This window comes from Mus caroli, unplaced genomic scaffold, assembly GCF_978045245.1.
Source record: "Mus caroli unplaced genomic scaffold, Mus_caroli_1 scaffold_16, whole genome shotgun sequence".
NCBI lineage: Eukaryota > Metazoa > Chordata > Mammalia > Rodentia > Muridae > Mus > Mus caroli.
Window position 1 is genome coordinate 9,722,663 of NW_028227271.1, and position 25,211 is coordinate 9,747,873.

At 42.2% G+C, this 25,211-nt stretch overlaps 1 long non-coding RNA gene across 1 annotated transcript; it reads left to right on the top strand.

Annotated features, from left to right (window-relative positions):
* The first annotated feature begins 19,608 nt into the window (after positions 1-19,608).
* On the top strand, positions 19,609-24,031 carry LOC110311016 (uncharacterized). Its single transcript, XR_002379892.1, has 3 exons — positions 19,609-20,078; positions 20,366-20,441; positions 23,540-24,031. It is a non-coding gene; the product is annotated as an uncharacterized LOC110311016 (long non-coding RNA).
* Positions 24,032-25,211: the final 1,180 nt, after the last annotated feature.

Below are 25,211 nucleotides of genomic sequence, written 5' to 3' on the forward strand. Positions count from 1 at the left end.
CTTGGTGTTACTTGAGAATACTTTGCCTGCTTGGCATATGGACCATATATATATTTCCTTTCCTCTTGGACTGTCTGGAAATCCAACTGTCTTCTTTTTCACAAAAGCCAATGATGACAACCTGGCCTCATGCCAAGGCCTTGCTTTTCTTTCTTTCTGCCTGGTTATTAACTCTAAAGGATCTATCACATGTAGTTCATTAGGCAAATGTTATCAACTAAAAAGAATTAAAGCTGTGAAAAAAATTTTTTTTTCTTTTTCAGGGCAGCAGAAAAAGATCTGCTCACTAACTAAAACAAAACAAAATGAATTGTCCTGACTGGTAGATCTAGACAATGAACAGGGTAATGCTTGTAACAGAACTGAGCTATGGGGGAGGGGAGGAGGGCTCATTTGATGGCGCCTTTCATGTTTAGGACAAAATCAGAGGTGAATTAGACGCTTTCATAAAAGACACAGTCGATGAGCCCAAGACTTAAGAAGATTAAGTTGCTTGTCTAAAGAAACATATAAAACAGAGACATATAGTAACAGAGAGGGGCTCACACCCTGGTCCTTGACTCTGCAGCAGCAGAGGGAGGGGGAGATATTCAGGTTTCATCTAGTCTCAGAATGTCCCCCCCCTCTTTGTGAACAGAAGAACTATCTCTCTCTAGTCCAAATTATTGCTGAAATGCATCTACTTTCCTGTGGGTTGTGGGTGGCTTCGGGCTTTTATATCTGTCCTTACTAGAAGGGACTTATTACAATTACTTCAACTCAGCCACTTTGAAAGGGCCAGAGGACACTGAGAACTTGGTCAAGTTTAATAGGAAACAGAGATTTGCCTCCGAGGGTGCTTTGCTCCTTTACTGGGAAGACAACGGAGGAAAGTATGTGGGTTGTAAGAGAACCCAAGATGAATTTAGACCACTCTATATTTTGGTAAAAGCCAGACGAGAAATATAGAATGAAACTAAGTCCAGGCGAGGGAGAGTCAATGATACTGTGGTTTACGTTCTCTCCCGCCTTATCCAATTCTTCTTTTTATTAATTCTGCTAGGTCCTAGGAAAGTTTTTTTTTTTTCCTTTTTTGCCTGAAGCCACGGTTACATGCATGGCGGAACACTTCTGTTCATGCCAGTTAATAGGAAGATCTGTTGTGGTTAAGATTGACAGGGGTGAGCCGAGGTGCGTGGGAGGCAGAGGCGAGAGCTGCTCCTTGGCTTTGTTCTGTCGTTAATGGGGAACAGACATCAAAACACCTCCCGAAATGCTCATTTACCTCAATCAGATTACGCTGGGCATTACGCACCCTTTACCCGGCCTTTATCCCAGCACTGTGAAGGAGACTCTTTGAAGAAGCCACCAGCGTTCTTACAACACCCCTTACTCTTCGAAGACTCATCTGAACGGAAGTGTGCTCCAGCCGATGCACATGCGTCTGTGGGGTTTTGACCATGATTTCAGTTTGCCCAAATGTTAGCTAGGCCTTTTATGTAGCAAGAGAGAATTCTTTATGACAATGGCATATACTTAGTGTTGAAGTACAATAAATGGGGTTACATGTTCCATATAAATTTAATAACTCACATCCTTTAAGACATGAAAATTTACTTAAACATCAGTAATGCCTTTCTTCCATTTAACTGTGTTTTCCTACATAGAACCCCCCCCTGACAAATGCTATTTACTCAATGAAAGGTCATTTTAAGGATTAGAGAATAAGGCGAACAATATAAAGAATGTGATATGGGGGCTGAGTATAGGGTTCAGTGGGAACAGAAGCTTGCCACACCCGTATATGTTGTGAACTTGAGTTCCAATCTCCCAAGTCTACATAAAAGCCAGATCTGTCACCCCAGAGACAAAAATCAGAGAATCCGAGGAGCCCTGGGCCAGCTAGTGTGGCAATTACAGCAGAAGATAAAAACAGGCGTTGACTCTGGGGTGCTGGCAAGACTGCATGTTGACCTTAGACCTGCACACATACCCAAATTCACACACATACACGGTCACACACACACACACACGCACGCTCACACACATAAAGATACATTAAACATTTATAATTTTTTCTAGATAATGATTTCAAACTGAAGAAAGATTTTTAAAATGTTAAATTGTAGAGCAAGATTTTCTCTAATCATGTGGTGGGCCCAGACTGTGACTCAGTAAGCTCCAATTTGTGACATGAGTCAATAAAGGTCCATCAGAGAGACTACAATCTGTAGACAAATAGCCGAAATGATTTGTTTAGGTGAATCCAGCCCATATTTTTCCATTTTGTAAGTTTGCTTAACTTGATTGTAAATACTGCTTTCCGGTCTTTTACTGGAATCATATGTATTAAGTTTATAGGTGGTTATTTGCATAGGACCTCTGCTGCCTGGTTTGAGGCATTTCGACGTTGAGATGTACAATTCTCATTGTTCTTCTAAGGCAAAGCAAGTGAGTGGCAGATCCAAAGGCTGCCAGGCAACAATCTAAAAACTACCGGATACTTAGAAAAGTCTTCATGCTCTCCCCTGAGTCAGTTTCCTGGCCCACGTTCGGGGTGCCCCTTTTCATCGCTGACTTGAGCATTTATATGCAGTTTGAGTCGGTTCAAAGTGACTGCGGGTGGCGGGGAGGCTTCAGGCTGTTAGGTGGAGATTACAATTAAGTTCTTGTTTTCCGTACAGAAAGGGCTAATTGTGAAGAGCATCTAGAAGGGTCTGGTTATGTGTGAGGTTGATACCCTTGGATTGGCTGGGTTGCCTTTAAAGAGCTAGAGAGAGTGTATTGTATGTCTTATTAACCTTTAAAAAAAAAGAAAAAAGGTATTTCATAAATTATCAAAAGATGAGAGGCTGAAATTCTCATTTCTTTTCCAGAGATGTTTATTTTTAGATTGACAATAGAAGTCACGATGCATTTAAAACAACAGAAGATGCTCCAGACTGTGGAGATGGGGTCGGCAGCGGTTTTATTTAATTCAGAATCAGTCTAATCCATCAAATCATAATTTCCGATGTAAGTCTTTAAACTTTTAAAAGTTTTGGCAGTCAGCATGCTAAGAGTAAAATGGGAGGCACTATTTAACAGTACAATGCAATGCTTTAGCACATGGGTGCACAGGATACTTTAAAGTAAAAATATTATACTTGGTACAGTTGAACGTGGAGTTGATTTAAAAATATAATCAAACAATCCTAAAAGTATATTTCTTTAGTTAGTTTTTTTTCCCTGCAAGGCTTTTAGCTTTTTGGAACTTCACTCAGCTGTAGTGTGGGGTCCACCTTGGACTCTTGCAGGAAAGATATGAAATAGAGCAAGAAGGGACCAGCGGGCAGAAGCATGGTAGTAGACATTTAGAGCAGAACATCACCAAGGCTGCAAAGCATGATGGTAGAAATCCAGAGCAGATCATTGCCAAGGCTGCAAACGTCCAAGAAGCCGAGCCAGTCAATGGCGGTAAAGGACGCAGACTAGTCCAGCACCACAAAGTGGAATCCAGCGTACATTGCACTGGGCAACTTGGAATTCATTGGTGACCTTCCTGAAAGTGCGCTTTGAGTGGAATGGTGGAATGGTGTGGTTGGAATCAGATTGCTGAGGCTGGAAGAGAAAACGCAAATTGGAAAATTAGAGACAAAAGGGCAGGTTACATTTTTTAAGTCCTAATGGGGAGTAGGGAAGTAGGATGGGAGAGGAAATTACAGGGAGAAGGGAGAACTCCGACGAAGAAAGGCAATTGAGAATGTTTACACAGAGAGGCTAAGCCATAGGGTGTGTGTGTGTGTGTGTGTGTGTGTGTGTGTGACAGGGGGAGGCTAATAAACTGAGAGAGCAGTGATCTATAACATTGGCTGCACACGTGGCATCTTCGTGACTCAGTGTCCAGTCACGCTCAGAAGCACCTACTTGAATTCTGTTTAAAAAGAGTTTCATCATGCTACAAGGAGGTTCTTTTTCTCATATTGACTCATGGGCCACAAGATGGCTCGGCATGGCATGGAAAATACTTCCTGTGACGCTTTCGGATCTTTGAAGCAGACTTCTAACAGTTGTCCTCTGATGTCCATATGAGCACCGGGATATGGGAACTCGCACCCACTCACATTCACCATAGACAGTAGAATCACACACACACACACACACACACACACACACACACACACACACACATACACACACAAATAAAATGAATTTAGAGTGCATGCTCCTGCATTTGATGAGTTATTTAATTCATCCTTATAATCTTTGCGTTCTAATTCAAGCATTTGGAACACTTGTATGAGCATATGCATAGGCATGCATAGCTTAAATCTATTATTTTCTTGTGTTTTATATTCTCCTTTCTGATTTTTTCCTTCCTCTACACTTAGGTAAGGTTTTTCATTCTACTTCTTATTTTTATTTGTTCAAAGGTCAACAACTTTGTCATGAATAATCGTGGCAAAAGTACTCTCTTAGATAGGCAAATATAAAACACACACTACAAAATAAAGAAACCAATTCTTTTTTTTCCTCCTATGAAAACAATTGTGTGTGTGTGTGTGTGTGTGTGTGTGTGTGTTACCGGGACTTGAACTTACAACTTTACACATGCTCTGCTTCTAAGCTGCATCCCCAGACCCATAATTACTTCTGTTTAAAAAAAATTTTTTTGGACACATTCATGCATAAGAACAGCTTTCTCATTGGCTTTAACCCCTCTCTTCCCCCAGTTCATCCCGTGCATGATCCTCTACCTCTTAAATCTATGACATATTCTCTAATTATTATTGTTTTACACACACACACACACACACACACACACACACACACACACACACACACACACACATCAAAGATGGTAAGAGGAGAGAGGCTGAAATTCACAGCATTTTATAGCAATAAGATATATGTCTCATTGAATCCATTTAGTGTTTGTATGTATGTGTTTCGGGCTGATAGTTTGGGATTGAATAACCTATCAGGGGGTTCACTCCTGGAGAATACAAACTCTCCCTTTCTTAGCAACCATTGAAATCACTTAGAGTTCTTCATCTGGAGGTGGTGTCTTCTGAGACTTCCCCCATTCTCATCGGCACATCACCCCGTGTTGTCGCTGTGCATGGCCTTGTTCACATAGCCATGGTGTTGAGGTCCCCTGGGAGCAGCTTCCCTGTCGTATAGAACGGACACAGTCTTGGCCCAGGTTCTCTGATCCTCTTGTTCTTCCCACCCCTCTTCTGTGGCGTTCCCAGAGCCTCTGATGTATGCTGGGTTCTATTGCAGATACATCCGTTGGGATGGGTCACCCCGTAGCGAGTTGCTTTCTGCATTGTAACCAGTGTGGATTCCTGAGATTTTCTCCATCTGATACAAAATAATTGTTGCTGATGAGGGATGGAAGCTAGCTACACTGAACCATGGATATAAAGATAGGTATTTAGAATACAGTTGGGAATGACATTGGTTTAGGAAAGTGGCAGTTGTAGGATCTCCGCTTCTGTCTGTGTCTCTCATGAGCCATAACGAGTTGGCTAGGTGTACAGGAACAGGCATTGATTCTCTCCCAGTGAATGGGTTTTAGACAGCTGTTGGTTATTCCCAAGATATAAGTGCTAGTTTTGCACTATAAGGGGTATCTTTCCGGAATGGTCATTGCTGTGGTTTTAAGTGTTATAGCTAGCAGCAGAAACTATGAACATTAAAGGACGGTGGCAGGTAAGCTCTAGAGAGGGGGCTAGTAAGACAGGTAGCATAGGCAGGGAAATGGGGTGCCTTTAACTGGGGAGGAGGAAGAGAAGGCAATTCAGAGGGGGAGGAGGGATAAATAGCAAATGAGTGTGTTTGAGGAACCCATAGGGAAATACAATATTTTGTGTTTATGTAAGTATTTATTTATAAAATGTAGAAACACTTAAAAACCAAGAAACTAACAAATTCTTGCACCATTCACCTTGAGACACATACACCTATTATCCTCCTGCTGAATACACCCCTTTCTACAAACTAATTTTATTAGCATTATTGATTATGCATAATAAGGGATCTTGTTATGATGCTTTCACACACACACATACACACATACACATATACACACACATGCACACATACACACATACACATATGCACACACATGCACACACAGTGCACGTGTCTTCAGTCCTCCTTGCTCTCTCCGACTCCTACTCCGGCTGATCCTCACACTCTTTCCCAACTGGTCCCCTCCTACTTTCCTGCCTTTCCTGTGGGACCTAGCACATTCCATCAGGGTTGTTTACCGGAAGCAAGGGCGCCCTACCTGTGGCTACGACAATGGAAGTTAAGTTGTGGCTTTACAGTGTTCCAGGAATAATAATGCTGTATGTGAAGAGGGTTCTGTTTTACTGATGGTAGGAAAGGCAGTGTGGATGACACAGATTGGTCCCCTTGACTTCTTCGCTTCTTATTAGCCTCTCATGAGACCAAACAACAACGTCTCCTGACGTATAAGGCATGATTCATAGGATGAAGATGATGGGTGTGTGTGTGTGTGTGTGTGTGTGTGTCTTTGAAGTCACATGATGTAGTCTCCCCTCCCCCAGCCTGAAACCTGCTTGCTCAGGGGTGGAGCTTCCCGCTCAATCGTTCTGCCACGCCCACTGCTGGAACCTGCCGCTTTGCTGTTTGTCGCCTAGCCCCTCTTCTCTTCCAGGTTTCCAAAATGCCTTTCCAGGCTAGAACCCAGGCTGTGATCTGCTGGCCAGACACAACAACGTCTGAGTTATGAATAGATGTGATTGGGAACTCGTGCTATGCCTGACCTTATAAGGAGCATTTTCACAGGGTGACACACTTTGAACCTCTTCAAACCTGTCCAAGCAGGTGCTGTCATTACTACCCACGTGTTGCACAACTGAGAATTTAGGCACTAAAAACTGGGAGTCAAATGCCCCCCCACCTGGCTTCTAGGTTTCCTGCATTTTCTGCCTCTTTGTAAGAGAAGATGGGGAGTTTGATGGATTGTCAATCCATCAAAGTGAGAGTCACCTGTTAGATTTCAGGCTTTAGAGTGACATTTGTGTGTCTGGTTTTGAAATTTGTTTTGTATTATTGTCCAGTGGTAGCTGACGGGTAGCTGGCCTGTCTCTCTTAGAAGATAGCATGCCGGATGAGAGTAGAAATGGAATATTTCTAAAATCTATTGTTTTTATTTTATGTATATGAGAATTTTACCTATATGTATATATGTGCACCACATGGGTGCAGTAACCAGGGAGGCCAGAAGAGGGCATCAGACCCCATGGAAGTGATGTTACTGATGGTTGTGAGTAGCCAGGTGAATGCTGGGAACTAAACCTGGCTACTCCTGGGCAAGAGCAGAAGGTATCCTTAACCCCTGAGCATCTCTCCAGCCCCATCAGAAACAAATACTTCACCCATCTTTGTATCTTCTGGGTTTCTTAGCAAGCTGAATATAGCTACTCAACCACTGGCATTTCCCAGTTACAAACCTCACATTGCACCTTAGTTAGGCCCTTTGTTTCTCAGATGAACAAATTTTCAGAGTAAGTCTATTGTGTTATATTCCTCTAGAGGTAAGACTACCACATCCCGCCTAGCCAGTCAGACAGCCCATATGGCTGAGTGCTTTGTCCTGCTGTATAAGCCAATATTGTATTGGCTTGTAGTCTGAGTTATGCCTGGGGTCTCAGCAAAGAATTTATTCATTTATTTATTATTTATTTATTATTATTTAGCAAAGAATACAAACTAAAAGAACGAAAGCTTACAAGTTTACAGCACAGCACCTGGGCTTCTAGGAGTGAAGTGATAAAACAGTGCTTAATCCTCACAGGAACGTGTGACATATGGCCATCCACAAAGGCTCGCTGGGACTTCCGTGTCCATGTGTAAGCATGGGGCACCTCCCATGACATTAGTTACCCAGCCTCCCATTTTCCCCAGTCAGGTGCATAAAATGTACCCTAGGTTCTAGGTGAACTAAACCAGGAATTTCCCACAAACCGTGCTGCTTCCAAAAATAACCTGCACTCCTCAAGTATAGAGTAGAGGCATCCATCAAACAGGACATCCCACGGGCTTTCAATGTCACCTTTCAGAAGCCTGTTAAGGGTCTGTTCCAAAAACCTTTGGGTGGTTCAGTGTTTGGAAAGCTCAGGATGGAGTCAACCATTTATTGCAAATGTATTCATTTATTGCTACAGTTTAACTCTCTCCCTGCAAAACTCACGCTAAAACTTAATCCGCACTATAGTCACATTAAAAAGTGTGGCCTTTGGGGAAGTAACTGAGTTTGGAGGGATCTACTTGCACTGAAGGGATTTGTTTGTCCTTACACATGATGGTGAAGGGCACCCACACCCTTGGGAGACAGCTTTCCCCTCTTCTTTATCTAGAGATTCCCTCCAAGATGCAGAGAGCAGCCTCACCAGACATGGATGATCTAGTTTCTTTGGCCTTGGAGTTCCCAGTCTCTAGAAGTACACACAGACACATTTTGATGATTTTATAAGAGGTTGTACTTTTGTTACAGTGGTCCAGCATGGCAGCCCACATGCTCTAAGATATGTTTGTAGATATGGTTAAGGTCAGTGAGAACGGATGTAAAGAAAATGATTAAATTACCAATTTCAATTTTGTATATAAAGTATCTCCTTAACAATGGTGCTTTTAAACCCTGCAATTATTTCATAAATAAAGGCCGTTTTATCAGCAAAATATGTGGAGCAGTGGCTCGTAGCCTCCTTCATGCTGTCACTCTTTAACCTTAGGATGACCTGCCACCATGAACTTACTTTTGTTGTTACTTTGTAACTATAACTTTGCTACTGTGGTGACTCATAAGTATCTGATATACGCAGTGTATCTCATACAGGACTTTCCTGAAAGGGTCTTTTGACTCCAAAGGGGTCATGACCCATAGGTTGAGAACCCCTGATGCAGAAAGCCTGACTGGCAGACTAAGAATGCTTTCATGAGGCAGCATTCACATGCGCACATGCACATCTATGCTTAAAAACAACAAAAATGTTAGAAATGAAATAAACAATAAATATAAAATTTAATATTATCGAGTTCCTACATTTAAAAGCTGCAAGCTTATTCTATGGCCCCTTTTCATGCTTCACAATTATTAGTTTGAAAGTCGATGTTTGGTGTCTATCACACAATGAAACTTATGGATCAAGTTTTCCCCTATATTTCATTTTCATGGTTTAATATAGAAAATATGATTTCACTTAAAAGTATTGTATTCTGGGGGAAGATAAGAGCCTGGGAAATGCCATCCTGGTGAGTTCGGCTACCTGTGACAGATTGCCCACGAAGCTTGTAAGAATGGAACTCAGGAGTCTTCAGTGGATTGTGATATGCTGTACATGGGTCCAGGGAAGAGCCTAGTGCCAATTGCATCGAAAGAGACTTATCATGAGAAGAAAGATTTTGCCAGACTGTAGTGTTGGGAGCCAAAAGTAAATTCTTTATAATAATCCAAATGAACTACCAAGTCTTAGGACATAAAGTTGGACCTCCTCCCCAAGGTGACTAAGTCCAGACAAAGGTCACCAACAGACTGTTCCCAGATTGACCCCCTCCTCAAGCTGACTAAGTCCAGATGAAGGTCACCAGCAATTACCACAAGATGACGCCAGACCTGACTGATGCAAACAGCAGACGTCATAACCACAAGATGTACTTTTAGATATCATTGTAGTCACCAAGGAAAATTACCACTGCCCCCTCCCCTGCCCTTCTGCGTAAGGGTTATTTCCCCTTTTTGTATAAAAACTGTAAGTTTTGCTAAACACAAGGAAGCCTTGACAAGATTCAGATTGACTCTGTGTCTTTTCTGTGCTTGGCTTCCGTTTCTCTCTCACCCCCCCCATTTGGTTTTAGGAGGAGTCCCCTCGAGACCCACGAATAACTGGACCTGCTGGATTGGTCACTGTAGAGGAATGTTTGGAAACCCTTCTCCTGGAAGAACTTCACAGCCCTAATGTCTATTGCTTGATGTCCAAGACAGAAACAAGAAAGCTATGTAGACATCATCGTCAAGGAGTCTAAGGTAAAGAAATAAATTAACAGGCAAGAAAAAAATGAAGTGGAAACTTAAGGGTTCTTTGGAAAGTTGGTTGGGTGGTTTGTTGGGGCGAACACGTGAAGGAACATTTCATTAAAATGGACACAGGCGTGAAAGGCTAAGGCAGACTGGTGAAGCAAAGTTTTGCTGAAGCAGACACAGGAGAGAGGATGTTCTGCTAAAGCAAGCATGGGAAAGGACACATCATGAAAGATGCTTTGCTAATGACACACATGTATTGGTCTGCTTTACATTGCATAGTTGAGCTGCATTTGTCAAGATGCCATAGAGAGAAACACACCAAAAACTTCTGGTGGGGTGCTGCAGTTTATTGCTGCTTCTGTGGACTCAGCATGTGCTGAGGCAAAGCATGTGGAGTACCAGCTCTTGTGAAACATGTTCTTGGAGATGACGAATGTGCTATCGACTTTGTAAGGAAGGGCAGAATGAGAGGGCTCTGGGAGGTCAGGCCACTGTGAGCGAGTGTGTGATCTGTCAGGATGACACATGCAGTTCTTTGAGGAGAAAAGAGACTGAATTTCATATTTTTGAGAAAATACATATTGGGCGCTCTCTTTGCCAGAGACTACGCAGGGTCACTACATCTGATCAGATCTGTGCCATGACACCTTTACTGGCTTGATTCTCTTGGGAAAAGAAAACTTTGTTTACAGTGTCTGCTGATTTCAGGGGCATAAACACACCCAGCATGGACAGTTTCAAGCTAGCCACATAAAATTACTGAGCATGAAATTTGGGGTAGAGAGAGACATATAGCTCGCTTCTCCAGCCGGAGGTAGCTGGCTCCAGAGCATCACTGGAGAAGTGACATGGTTGGAAGAGTCCCGAGGGCAACTTGACAGGGGAAGGAGGTACCAGGCTAAGGTAATTTGCTCTATGCAATGGTGGTAAGGAGTCACGTTGGAGTGGCAGCAGTATAAATGGGAGAGAAGGGTGCACAGTGAAAACACATCAAAGGATGGAATAGTGGAATCAAGATAAACACCTATGTACAAGGAAAGAAGTATCTATCGACTGCCTTGCAGATGTCAAACACTGTCATAGCTAGCTGTGCTGCTAGAAACAGGCTGGGATGTAGCTGTCTCAACTCTTCTCTCCTGCAAGCTTCCACACCAGCAGCTGAAGTTTTTTTTTTTTTTTTTTTTTTTTTTTTACTTCTTGCTTTGGCTTAATCTCATCCCAGGCTCTGGGACTAATCCAGGCCTACACAAAGCAAGCCTTTAAGAACTCTATGTGATGTAGCTGTGTCATAACGTGAACTGGGTCCTGGGTTCTGGAGCTGGAGGTTTGGTTTCAAGTCTCAGCTCTATCACTTGCTAGCAGGAAGGAACAAGACACACGGCGGTTTCCTTTCAGCTCGCAGCTGTGAGTTTCCTCATCCACAAGTCAGGGTCATGTCATAGCACATGAATGATCATATTCTGTACTCGTAGATAGCATCCCGTTAATTCCTCAGGAGTAAATTCTGCAGATGAGGGTCCGGGCATTGCCCAAGCCCTCTATCACTCATGGGAGACACAAGTCAGGGACCTTGATGTCTTGCCCAGAATTCATAGTTAACAACAGAAAGAAACCCAGATGTTTCTGCCATAAACATTAGCTATAATTTTTGTATTTTGAATCCTCCATCCTCACATACCAGAGATTTGATGTGTGAAGTATTTTCCCTATACGACCTCAGCTTTTCTCCACAGTCGAATTGGAGTTACTATCCTCATCTAAATAGACCGAGGCTTAGAACTTAGGCCAGTCGTCTGCATTTAGAGGTCTGTTAATACCGGAGAGCCGCGTTTTCTGCAGCACACAGTAGGTCTCTTTTTAGGGGTAGTGTTCTGAACGTCATCAATAGAAGTAGGAGAACTTGGGAAACAAAAGCAAATTCTACACCTTTCTGTCCGAGCATTGTCTGTCATTAATAAACGACTGTCTTTCATCCCACTTAGAATTTTTCGCTTACAAACTCTACAGGACTACAATTAGGTAGGCAGATTCCAGCCGACTGTATTGAATAAACTCATGGTTTTAATGCTTTCAACATCAATGTATAAGATCACATTTACTCTGGCAAGTTGGCTCAGTGGATGAAGGTGCTTGCTTGCTGCATGAGGCTGGTGACCCACGTTAGATCATCGGAACAGAGAGAGAGACAGAGAGAGATAGACACAGAGACAGAGAAACAGACAGAACTACACAAAGTAGTTCTTTAACATCCACATCCACAATGTGCCACGTGCCCTTCCCCCCCACACATATAATTTTTTAAGAAGATCACATTTGATTAATTTATTTTACCTGAAAGCATGGCTGCACAACGAGAAGTGGAATTAAAGTTTATGTTGCATCAATAATGCCATTCAATTTAAGGCTGTATTTTTTGCATTATAGAACATATATTTAAATGCAGAATTTTCAGTTGTATGAAGTTATTTCTGTGATTCCTGGGAGTCATTGACTTGAGCACCATCTAAAGAAATTTCAAAAATCGACTTCCAAATGAAGGGGCGAGTGTAAATGGTGTAATTAGCAGACAGTTCATTTCAATCGCTCTCAGAGCAAGGGTTCCAGAGATTGCCAGAGGAAAATGTTATCTCGGTGAAGCCCATTCAGACCCCCAGGATATGAGGACAAGCTTCAACGTTTTTAGAACATTGGGGTTAGTTGCCCAATTTTCATTTTTTCCTATAATTCCAACTAAGTATAAATCTAAGAAGGATATGCAATTTTAAGATTTTATAATTGTAAGTTGGGTAAGTTAAACGCATTTCCTCTGGAACATCGGGGGCGAAATTGTTCTACAGTTTAGATGAAATCTGTAGTTGGTGCTCTCAATGTTTGGCCATATAATTTTTATACAAATGCTTCCTTTCAGAAATTCATTTTGACAGTGGAATAGCTTTAGTTGATTGACCCACTTGGCTGTACTTAGTGGGATGTCTAATAGTTACATCAGCATGTGTCAATGCAACAGTTTCAATCCTTAGCCACTCTCTATCTGATGCTGCAGGATGTGTTTCCAATATGTCCTCACAGTTTTCTGTCCACTTGATCAGAAGGCAGTATATCACAAAGAACTAAGAAGAACGTTGTCCACTTGAAATCAGTTATATTCCGAATACTCATTAAGTAAGGCAGGGTACACTGAGTTGCTCAAAGAACATTCACACTCTTCAGGCGGAGCAGGGTAAGAGATGCCATGAAAGGAGAAGTTTCACAGGGGGAGAACATTTGAAAGACCACGAATGTATGCCTTAAGGCCTCCCATGGGAAGGCCTCTGCCTACCCCTGAAAGGGTGCCAAGGAAGCCCACATGGACAGAGTAGCTGATGTGTATGGACCACAGCCTCTGCATAGCGTGGGCCTTCTCTTCACCCTATCTGTCTTCTCTCCTGACTGTCATTTGCTCTTACACACGTAAATATTCTTAGTGCGTTCCTTCTGATTTTTTGCTTAGCAAACAATTTTCTGAGTTATATGACATAATATACCAAAACAATCTCTCTTCTTATAGAGTTGTTCAAATATTATACAAACAAGGGATTACAAAGATCAGATAGAATCCTATCCATCAAGCAAAACCAAATGGCTCCGTTATCCATAATTCCTGGACCAAATGAGATTGTTTAAATCTAAGCCCGATAGTCATCAGATCTTAAACCTAACTTCTAAATTGTTATTTTAACTTATATTCCAAAAGATTGCCATAAGCAACATTTTTCTTCAGAATTTAAACAAAACAGCCCATGAAAATCCGTGGAAGTTTCTTTTAAAAAAAAATCACTGAGAGTGTTGTGCAACGTGTTGATTATATTCACTCCTATTACTCTTCCCAGGTTCCTCCTTCACCAATGTTAGGTCTTGTTTTTCTTTTTTTTTTTATTTTTTTATTTTTTTTGATTTTTAATATTTTTATTACATATTTTCCTCAATTACATTTCCAATGCTATCCCAAAAGTCCCCCATAGCGCCCCCCACTTCCCTACCCACCCATTCCCATTCTTTTGGCCCTGGCATTCCCCTATATTGGGGCATATAAAGTTTGCAAGTCCAATGGGCCTCTCTTTCCAGTGATGGCCGACTAGGCCATCTTTCGATACATATGCAGCTAGAGACAAGAGCTCCGGGGTTCTGGTTAGTACATCATGTTGTTCCAACAATAGGGTTGCAGATCCCTTTAGCTCCTTGGGTACTTTCTCTAGCTTCTCCATTGGGAGCCCTGTGATACATCCAATAGCTGAATGTGAACATCCACTCCTGTGTTTGCTAGGCCCCGGCATCGTCTCACAAGAGACAGCTATATTTGGGTCCTTTCAGCAAAATCTTGCTAGTGTATGCAATGGTGTCAGCGTTTAGAAGCTGCTTATGGGAAGGATCCCTGGATATGGCAGTCTCTAAATGGTCCATCCTTTCATCACAGCTACGAACTTTGTCTCTGTAACTCCTTCCCTGGGTGTTTTGTTCCCAATTCTAAGAAGGTGCACAGTGTCCACACTTTGGTCTTCATTCTTCTTGAGTTTCATGCGTTTAGCAAATTGTATCTTATATCTTGGGTATCCTAAGTTTTGGGCTAATATCCACTTATCAGTGAATACATATTGTGTGAGTTCTTTTGTGATTGTGTTATTTCACTCAAGATGATGCCCTCCAGGTCCATCCATTTGGCTAGGAATTTCATAAATTCATTCTTTTTAATAGCTGAGTAGTACTCCATTGTGTAAATGTACCATAATTTCTGTATCCATTCCTCTGTTGAGGGACATCTGGGTTCTTTCCAGCTTCTGGCTATTATAAATAGGGCTGCTATGAACATAGTGGAGCATGTGTCCTTTTTACCGGTTGGGACATCTTCTGGATATATGCCCAGGAGAGGTATTGCTGGATCCTCCGGTAGTACTATGTCCAATTTTCTGAGGAACCGCCAGACTGATTTCCAGAGTGGTTGTACAAGCTTGCAATCCCACCAACAATGGAGGAGTGTTCCTCTTTCTCCACATCCTCGCCAGCATCTGCTGTCACCTGAATTTTTGATCTTAGCCATTCTGACTGGTGTGAGGTGGAATCTCAGGGTTGTTTTGATTTGCATTTCCCTGATGATTAAGGATGTTGAACATTTTTTCAGGTGTTTCTCTGCCATTCGGTATTCCTCAGGTGAGAATTCTTTGTTCAGTTCTGAGCCCCATTTTTTAATGGGGTTATTTGACTTTCTGGAGTCCACCTTCTTGAGTTCTTTATATATATTGGATATTAGTCCCTTATCTGATTTAGGGTAGGTGAAGATCCTTTCCCAATCTGTTGGTGGTTTTTTTGTCTTATTGATGGTGTCTTTAGCCTTGCAGAAGCTTTGTAGTTTCATGAGGTCCCACTTGTCAATTCTCGATCTTACAGCACAAGCCATTACTGTTCTATTCAGGAATTTTCCCCCTGTGCCCATATCTTCAAGGCTTTTCCCCACTTTCTCCTCTATAAGTTTCAGTGTCTCTGGTTTTATGTGAAGTTCCTTGATCCACTTAGACTTGACCTTAGTACAAGGAGATAGGAATGGATCGATTCGCATTCTTCTACATGTTAACAACCAGTTGTGCCAGCACCATTTGTTGAAAATGCTGTCTTTCTTCCACTGGATGTTTTTAGCTCCCTTGTCGAAGATCAAGTGACCATAGGTGTGTGGGTTCATTTCTGGGTCTTCAATTCTATTCCATTGGTCTATTTGTCTGTCACTATACCAGTACCATGCAGTTTTTATCACAATTGCTCTGTAGTAGAGCTTTAGGTCCGGCATGGTGATTCCACCAGAGGTTCTTTTATCCTTGAGAAGAGTTTTTGCTATCCTAGGTTTTTTGTTATTCCAGATGAATTTGCAGATTGCACTTTCTAATTCATTGAAGAATTGATTTGGAATTTTGATGGGGATTGCATTGAATCTGTAGATTGCTTTTGGCAAGATAGCCATTTTTACAATGTTGATCCTGCCAATCCATGAGCATGGGAGATCTTTCCATCTTCTGAGTTCTTCTAGAATTTCTTTCTTCAGAGACTTGAAGTTTTTATTATACAGATCTTTCACTTCCTTAGTTAGAGTCACGCCAAGATATTTTATATTATTTGTGACTATTGAGAAGGGTGTTGTTTCCCTAATTTCTTTCTCAGCCTGTTTATTCTTTGTGTAGAGAAAGGCCATTGATTTGTTTGAGTTAATTTTATATCCAGCTACTTCACCGAAGCTGTTTATCAGGCTTAGGAGTTCTCTGGTGGAATTTTTAGGGTCACTTATATATACTATCATATCATCTGCAAAAAGTGATATTTTGACTTCATCTTTTCCAATTTGTATCCCTTTGATCTCCTTTTGTTGTCAAATTGCTCTGGCTAGGACTTCAAGTACAATGTTGAATAGGTATGGAGAAAGTGGACAGCCTTGTCTAGTCCCTGATTTTAGAGGGATTGCTTCAAGCTTCTGACCATTTACTTTGATGTTGGCTACTGGTTTGCTGTAGATTACTTTTATCATGTTTAGGTATGGGCCTTGAATTCCTGATCTTTCCAAGACTTTTATCATGAATGGGTGTTGGATCTTGTCAAATGCTTTTTCCGCATCTAACGAGATGACCATGTGGTTTTTGTCTTTGAGTTTGTTTATATACTGGATTACGTTGATGGATTTCCGTATATTGAACCATCCCTGCATCCCTGGGATGAAACCTACTTGGTCAGGATGGATGATTGTTTTGATGTGTTCTTGGATTCGGTTAGCAAGAACTTTATTGAGGATTTTTGCATCAATATTCATAAGGGATATTGGTCTGAAGTTTTCTATCTTTGTTGGGTCTTTTTGTGGTTTAGGTATCAGAGTAATTGTGGCTTCATAGAATGAGTTGGGTAGAGTACCTTCTGTTTCTATTTTGTGGAATAGTTTGTGAAGAAGGTCTTGTTTTTCTTAAACCTTTCAAGATCAATTTGTGATGCCAATTTGTGTGTGTGTGTGTGTGTGTGTGTGTGTGTTGGGGGTGGAGGGCTCCTGATGGAGAATTGTCACTTTACCAGGAGCTACACTTGTAGAGAAAGCATTCTCTCCTACCAGCAGTTAACAGTTGCCAATAGTTCATGGCTAGGGGAAGCATTCGTTCCCAACTCCTATCTCCATGCTCTACGTTGGCCTGGCTTGGGCTTGTGCAGGTTTTGGTTTTGTGCCCATCCTTGAAGATAGTGTTGAACATCCTTACCCACCCAACCTTCACATCATTTATGATGGCTTGATTCCATTCGAGCCACCCACACTCAATTCGAGGGAAGCTAATCAAGTCATGGTGTCTCCACTTAAACCTACAGCATACTAGGCGTGACCAGTTCTTGCAAGAACGCATTTGAAGAAACATTTATCTCCTGGCACACATGTGACTTGCTACTTAGGAAGTGGGGGAAAAAGAGAATAAGGTTTTACAGTTTATCACAAGACTCAACCGATTGATAAAGGATGGAATGAGAGGGACTTTTCACAGGGGAAACTTTTATAACAAGATCAATTTTGTCGTCTTTCTTTTTTGTCTTAAAGTTTGCTATCTGAACAACAGATGAGAAGAATATCCTCTAAGATTCTCCATGTTCTGCATTGAGGGAGCTTCCGGAGTTCAGGATAACCCCTAGTACAGTGACAGAGCTAGCCCATACCCAATACCATCTTTGTTTTTATTCCCCAAGTCATCATAAAAATAGGCATACAAGGGAACTTTGGGGGCTGATGCTATAAAGCGAACCTGAATGGTGTGGGTGTGGGATGCAGGTTGTTCTCATTTAGAGTTCAGGAAGGTGTGCTCTAGGGCTAAAGAGATGGCTCATCATTTACCAGCACTGGCTGCTCTTCCAGAGGACCTGGGCTCAATTCCCACCACCCATATGGTGGCTCTAACTTCAGTTCCAGGACATCTCACAGACACACACACACACACACACACACACACACACACACCCTGTTCTGGCCTCTGTGAGGACCAGGTATGCATATGGAGCAGGTAAATACTCATACACATAAAACAAAACAAGCTTTAAAAAACATGTGTTCTAAGGCAGCCACTCAAAGATCTTGAGTGTTGATGAGGAAGGGAAACCAGTTGGAAGCTGGCTAATCAATAGGATTCTTGAGCAGAATATCTAAGCAGGGAAACGCAGAAGGAGATGGAGAAGTGAGCCGTGAAAACTCTCATGCATATCCTATTATGCATGATGCTGCTGTCTTCTGTGTGGTAGGGAACCTTTTCAGGGTTGAGGAGGAGCCTGAATTTCACTGAACACCATCCTGAGTCATAGAGAGTCAACACTGAAAAGTGAACGTGCTATATCTTCAAAGAGAGGTGGCTTCAGGGAATCGGGAAGGGTCTAAAGAGGAGGGGAGGGATGCTCAGCTAAGACAGACATTGTTCATGGTAGCAATGGGAGGCAGATTGTCTGGCTTTACACAAACCTTTAGCTTGCTGACCAAGCACCTTGGGAAGCTTTGGTTTGTTGTGCCTCAGTTTCTCCATGTGTTATTTAAGGGTGATACAATGTTACATCTTTTTGTGGAGCGGAAGCTAACCTTATTCTCACAGATCAGCCTGGAACCTGGGGTGTGTATCCTTCCGTGAGAGGACATTGTTCTGTCCTAATCAGGAGTTCAGGCACAGCTTACCACCTAATCATTTCTTATTATGCTGAATCAGAAACACATGGCCCACAATCTGAGGCGATTAACCACCTTCCCAGGCTCTTCTAGGTAACTGAATCTCCTGTCTAGACTCCCAGCCATTGGCTCAGGTACTGATCCTAACCAAAATGCTTGGCCTTGTCATTTCCTTGATTTAGATCAACGATTCTAAAATATCAGAACACTTAGGCACTGTTTGGAAGAGCTTCTAAAAATATATCTCTTCACATTTTTACCCACAGAAATTGTTTCAACATGCCAGGGGTAAAACCATGAGATGTGGCCTATAAATCATGCTTTTATGGATGCCGGCATAGAGAAGGGTTATCACGTTCTGCAAATGGAACTCCTTCATCCTGAAGCATCCCCTAGGATACCGACAATGGTCTATATTACCAAATATCTATTGAGCATCTACTGCATGATAGCTACTTTTATAAGTAGTGTAAGCATATCATGGTAAATAGGACAATATTTCCAATGTAATAGACATATAAGCCGATAGCAAATAGAACAGTTCTGCCTTCTGAAGTGTCTCCTTGTTCCTTTGTTGCCTAGCTCATATGTATGCACCAGGTTTCTTGTCCCAACCTTCTCGACACGTTTAGGCACCTAGGCGTTCTCTCTACACAGTATTATTTGGCTGGCACCCCCATCTTAAAGAACCTGACCTAAGGTTGAACTCGAGTTAACAAACAAGCCTGAAACTAGCATCAGTTTCCAGGTTACTCTCCAACAAAATTGTGCCTAGCGCTAGTTTCCAGGTTACTCTCTAACAAGCCTGCCCCTGTCACGTCACTTCCTAACAACCACCAATCAGGAGGAAAGCATAAGTTAAGTTTATGGTTTGGCTCTCAGCACCAGCCAATTATTTTAAAGGGCAACAGAATTCCACAAGAGCCGCCCTACCCCCTATCCCCAATCAGATGTGTGCCAGGCTAGAAACCCTCTTGCTTGTTTGCTTACTTCTATAAACGCTTGCTTGAAACTGGGCTCTGGGCTTTCCCCTCTCGTCCTGCTGCATCAGGATCAGTGTGAACCCAAGCTTGATCTCGAATAAAAAGACCCTTGTGCGACGGCATCGACGGCATCCGGGGCAGCTCCTTGGTGATCTATTAGGGTTCGTGAACGGGCACAGCAGACTGATTCTCAGCACTCAGGCGAGCTGTGCGCTGTTTGCCTCTTCACCGTTGTGCTAGAAGCACCAAGCAGTTAGGAGTTACAGATGGATAGGCTGAACACGAGACAGGATAAGCTCTAAGAGAGCAAGGGAAACCGGAAGTGCATAGTGAATCATCCGGTGACAACTGCTCTTAGAAAGCCAGGAGATCTGAGGAGTGAACAAAAGTAAGCCATGGGAATGTGCGGTGTGAGCGTTGAGAGTGTGTCACTAAGAGGCTTGGTGGGCGGGATGTGTGGCTGCTGCAACCATGGAGCTAATAACTGAATGCACTGTTGTATTTGGGGAGAGTACAGAGTACATAGCATGGCAGACGTAAAGCGAGCCACGGCCATATTTCTGAGATGGAACTGCCTTTTATTTTAACATACCATATCATATCAGGAAATTCTTAATGCAGGGTGTTTTTAAACGAACTGGTGATGTTTACAGACATTCTTATTTCCCTCTTCAGTATGAAAATGTGCTCAACAATTTGATCACTAGTCTTACGTGTTAAAAGACAGTCCACATTTCAAGAGTGCCCAAAGGTAAGATTTATTGTGGCTGGCTGAAGCTTACCTCCTTTGTAAATCTTGAAAGACCACTTGCAAAACACAGACCGTGTATTTTTCTCTTCTATCTTTTTTTTTCTATCAGATTCTGGCAAAATAACACTTCACATCCAGAATTATAAGCATAGAATACTTGGCTAGTGAGAAAAGCATTGGTGATCCATTTCTGCCTTAAGCTTGCAGCCCAGCGGAGGCGAAGGAAGGGAGTCGATCTATGTTGATGACTTCTTCCTTTCTAGCTTCCTAATCGGTGATCTATTAATCATCCCTGCAGGGTTGAAATTAATCCCTGGTCCTTCCTCCCAGCCCTATGCTCCTAGAAATAAGACTCAGACTCACGATATATTTACAAATGACTTGGTCATATAGCTAAGCTCTTCTCTGATTAGATAGAACTTAAATTGTCCTATGTATTCTAGCGTACATTTCACCTGTGCTCAGGTACCATGGATTTGGCTCATCGTATCTTCTGTTGAATGTTCCTCCTGCCTTTCTCCCCAGTCCCTTTCTTTCTCCTGGGTATCCCATCTCTATTTTCTGCCTAAGCCACAGGCCATACACTTTTTAACAGACAGGTGATGCCCAAGATATTCTCTCTTGTGAGGAAGGAGGATAGCCAATAAAGGACAGGGATGTGGTGGGAAGGAATCCCTGTACAGATCTCCCTGATAGACAGCTCTCTGCTACTCTTACAAGTGAGCAGTTGGACTGGTTGCTTTGTGAGAGGACGTAGCGTGAGCTAGGACTCTGTGCCAAGTACCTGCTGTGTTTTTCTGGGGGAACTGAAGACGCAGCTTTTCCTTCTTGGAGCTCACTGGCTAGTGGTAGAGAGTCACGTGATGTCCTTCACACCAGAGTGGCCAGGTGACTTACTCTGATCTGAATCGACCTCAACAATGCAGCGTTCTAATACAACCTTAAATTCATTTGGTTCATTTAAAGAACTTCTTAAAACAAAGATTTGGAGCCCAGAGTTCTCTTAAAGTGTCCTGAAGTTTATTCTGAGCAAAATAATGGCAGAAAATTGGCCTCATAGGAGGGACCCACGAAACAGCTCCCTTTAGATGAGGCAACCCCTATAGTGCTGTCGTCCCTTCGGGAGAACACCTGCCCAACTCCTGTGGGTCCCTGCATTTGTTACTGCTGCTGCTCTTCTGTCTGCCAGCAGCTGCCAATAGCATTCTGCATCAGGTCCCCAGGTGGCAGTGTTCTCAGTCCTTTCATGAAGGGTGTACAAAGTCAGATGACATGTCCCTCTCCAAGGTACTAATAGTTCTTCCCTGGGACCATGCAATGTTTTCCAGTCCTGTGGTGCCTGCAGCCCTCCTTGGTTTTTTGTTTGCTTGCTTGCTTGTTTGTTTGTTTGTTTGTTTTCAATATCTGGGGCAGTCAGTTTGGTCTTCATCCGAGTAAGACAACCTTTTAAAAGGTTCACTAAGACAGAGAAAGGGCTTTAATATATCCCACGAAAGGGAAAAGGCATTTCAGGTAGGTAATGCTGGATACGGCCCCTAGAACAGGCAAGTGCTACCTCTTGAAGGATGTTTATCCTTCATCCAGAAAGATGAGGTCTGTCTGTGAGTCCTGTGTTTTCCCCACTGTGACAGACAACACATGAACTCTCCACAAAGCAACATTACAAACCTATTTTTTCCCCTGAGCTATCATTATATCCTTGTTATCCATGTAAGGATGGGCTTGCAACAGTTTGAGGAGATATGAAGATGTTAGCCTTCCATTAGAAAATGAGTCTGGAAACTTGGATAGGTGGGCTGATCATTTAATAGTCAACTACTGAATAGTTTCTGGAATAACCGTCACCCGTAAACATAGAAATTTCCAGAATTAAGATGATAACAGCATTAAAAGCCACCCACAAATCTTGGAAAACCTGCCCTCCAAGCGCCATTCCTGGCCTGGTGTTTCCGTGACCTTGTAACGTGAGGTCAACACCCCATAATAGAAATAAGTTGTGGAGAAGGTGCATGATTTCTCTTAGTTCTTCCTCCGTGACAAGACATTACATAATAGAACTGAAGAGCATGGAACACAGACAGCCTGTTTCACTTTTGCACATTAAACTCTTGACCAGAAAAAATTGCACTGTGCTCAATCAGCTCCCATTATGTCACGAGGCTTTGATCTATGGGATCTCTTATCTGCTGCCGTCTACATGACATGAATGAGAACTCTCCCTTTCATCTCTGTGAGCTTTGCCCCGTGGATCTCGCTTGCTTGGCCCTACTCCCTTTTAAACTCTGATTGTCCCTTACATTGCTTCCTGGTGTGGATTCTTTTCTCCTTGGCGAACCCAGTCCCTTTATCCCTTTCTACAAAAGAGCCCAGCAGATGTCAGCTCACATTTGTCAAGCCCAAACCACATAATCTTTTTAGCATGGGATATTTTACTACGTCATCTTGGGGGTCTCTCTTTCTACCATTTTTAATTAATCTCCAAAAGTGCTTAGTAAATGAACTACATGATCAAGAAACATTTGAGAAACCTTGAGGGGAGGACGCGGATTCTTTTCTCCATCTCATTTCCATTTACTGGGGAACAGTTAATAAGTGAACTGTGGTGGTCCATTGTCTGACTGAGCGCTGTTATTTTAGAACATAGGGCACTATATTTTAAACTTAATTGCTTACGTTAAAAGAAGTAATTCGTGAAGTTTTGACCTTCAGGATGCTGTAGGAAAGTGTGAACATCACTGTTAGATGGTTCTTTCTATGAGGCAGAACTCATTATTACTGTAGGATATTATTTTGGTAGCAGTAAAGAAGTTGAAAAATAATTACTCTTGCCTCTGGGCAATAGTTTCAGTTTTCTAACAGTGTTTAATCAAAATCCTTATTAAAACATACAATTAATACCTCACTCTTTCCTGGGAGGGTTTGTAATTTATTCTAAATGCACGAGCAACTTAAAAAAATATATATTTTCTTTAAAAGCCTCAGAGTTGAAATGAGTCCTGTAATTGAGAGTTTAAAATTGGTTCTACTTTTAAAAACCATAGTAATGTACTCCAAATATTATATTCTTAAAACATTAGCATTCCTTTTTTTTTTTTTAGCTAACTCTTCAAAGCCAGTTCCTTTCTTCGTCAAGTAAACAGCTTATCCATTGTGACCTGGACATAAGAAAACATTGATGTTTCCTCTAATCACTGTGAATGTAACGTGTTTCCCCGTGAGTTCTCTCTGTGCCAACTGCTGCAGGAAACTTCGAGGAAGCCTTCGGGGGAAATGACTCTGAATGTTTCTAAGACTGACACAGGAGCACACTCCTACTAAGCACTCACGGCTTAGAGTGAGCCAACTCACTTCGCAAGTGCATACCACTGAGAACAGTATACAAACTGAATTCCTAGAGAAGTCTGTTTGGCTGTTTGAGTCTTAGTTGAGGCTGACATTGCGATTTCCTTAAGTAACGAACAAGCAGTTCATATGAGGCTTTCACCAAATGTGAAACTTCCTGACCGAGTTCTTAATTTCTGAACACAAAGAATGAAAAGCCAGGGTCGGCAGCTCACAAAGCCATCAGGCAGAGCTAAGTTCTGCAGCGGGCAAGGGTAGGTTTGATAGACTATAAAGGCTGTTTGATTTAACTTAAGGGGTAAATTTATGTTTCGGTTAGTTTAGTTAGAAAGGGACTCTTTGCCTTGCTTCATTGAAATTTAAGTTCCTTTCAGACCGTATATTATTAGCAGATTCCTGGGTGTCAGCGTGTAAGACATAGCCGGATAAGGGCAGCAAATGGGAGGTGTTTCCAAATATTGTGACTGCTGAGAATTACTGAGTGGGGAATTCTCTGAGGTCTTTTCTGAAGTGCTGCAGAGGCAGAAAAAAAGGCTTTATCTAGGATTTATGGATTTTTCTATGAACATATTGTCAATTTCTTTATAAGGGTTTCTTGTATAACGGTCTGGTCAGCTGCTGTTAATTTAGACAAAGTTACTTATTTATTGTTCTTGATATATTATCCAAATATTTTCTTTGGGGAGGATTTTTTTTTTGTAGATTTATTTATTTATTTTTTTTGTTTTGAGTGTCTGTGCACCACATGCATATCTGGTGCCTATAAAGATCAAAAGGAAATCCCTTTGAATTGGAGTCTCAGACCGCGGAGAGCTGCTACCAGGGTTCTGGGAATCCAACCCAGGTCCTCGGCAAGACCAACACGTGTTCTTGACTGCTGCTCCATCTCTCCAGCTCCGCCCTCCAAATGTTTCCAAGGATTGCTAACACTGAATTCTGAGAGGAAACAAGTATTCTGTGCTGTGAAATGTTAAGTTATCTGGGTTATTCGTCTGATTATTTCCTGCGTTCTACAAAATCTTCTGGGCTCCCCCCCTCCCCCACTGATTCACAGCGGGCTGGATCAGGATTTCCATATATTTCTGCATCGTTCAATTCTTACCTTCTGTTCAAACACTACACACTAGGAAATAACGTGTAGTAGACCTTCATGTGAGAGCATGGACTGTGGCCCACTGGCCGAAGAATGGAGTTCAGTGTGGAAGGTGTTCCTGGATGCTGGTTCATAGGAGATCTAAAAGGTCCCCAAACAGTCCTGAAAGTCCCATGGGGCCTTGTGGACTCCAGGTTCAGGACTGTCTTCAAGGAATGTAAGGATGTGCCTAATTTTTTTCTTGGAGGACTAAGGAGGGGTTATTGGGTGGTCAGTGCCCATCGCATGCCTTCTCTAGACTTGACTCCCCACGACAAGGCACCAAGAGCTCTGAT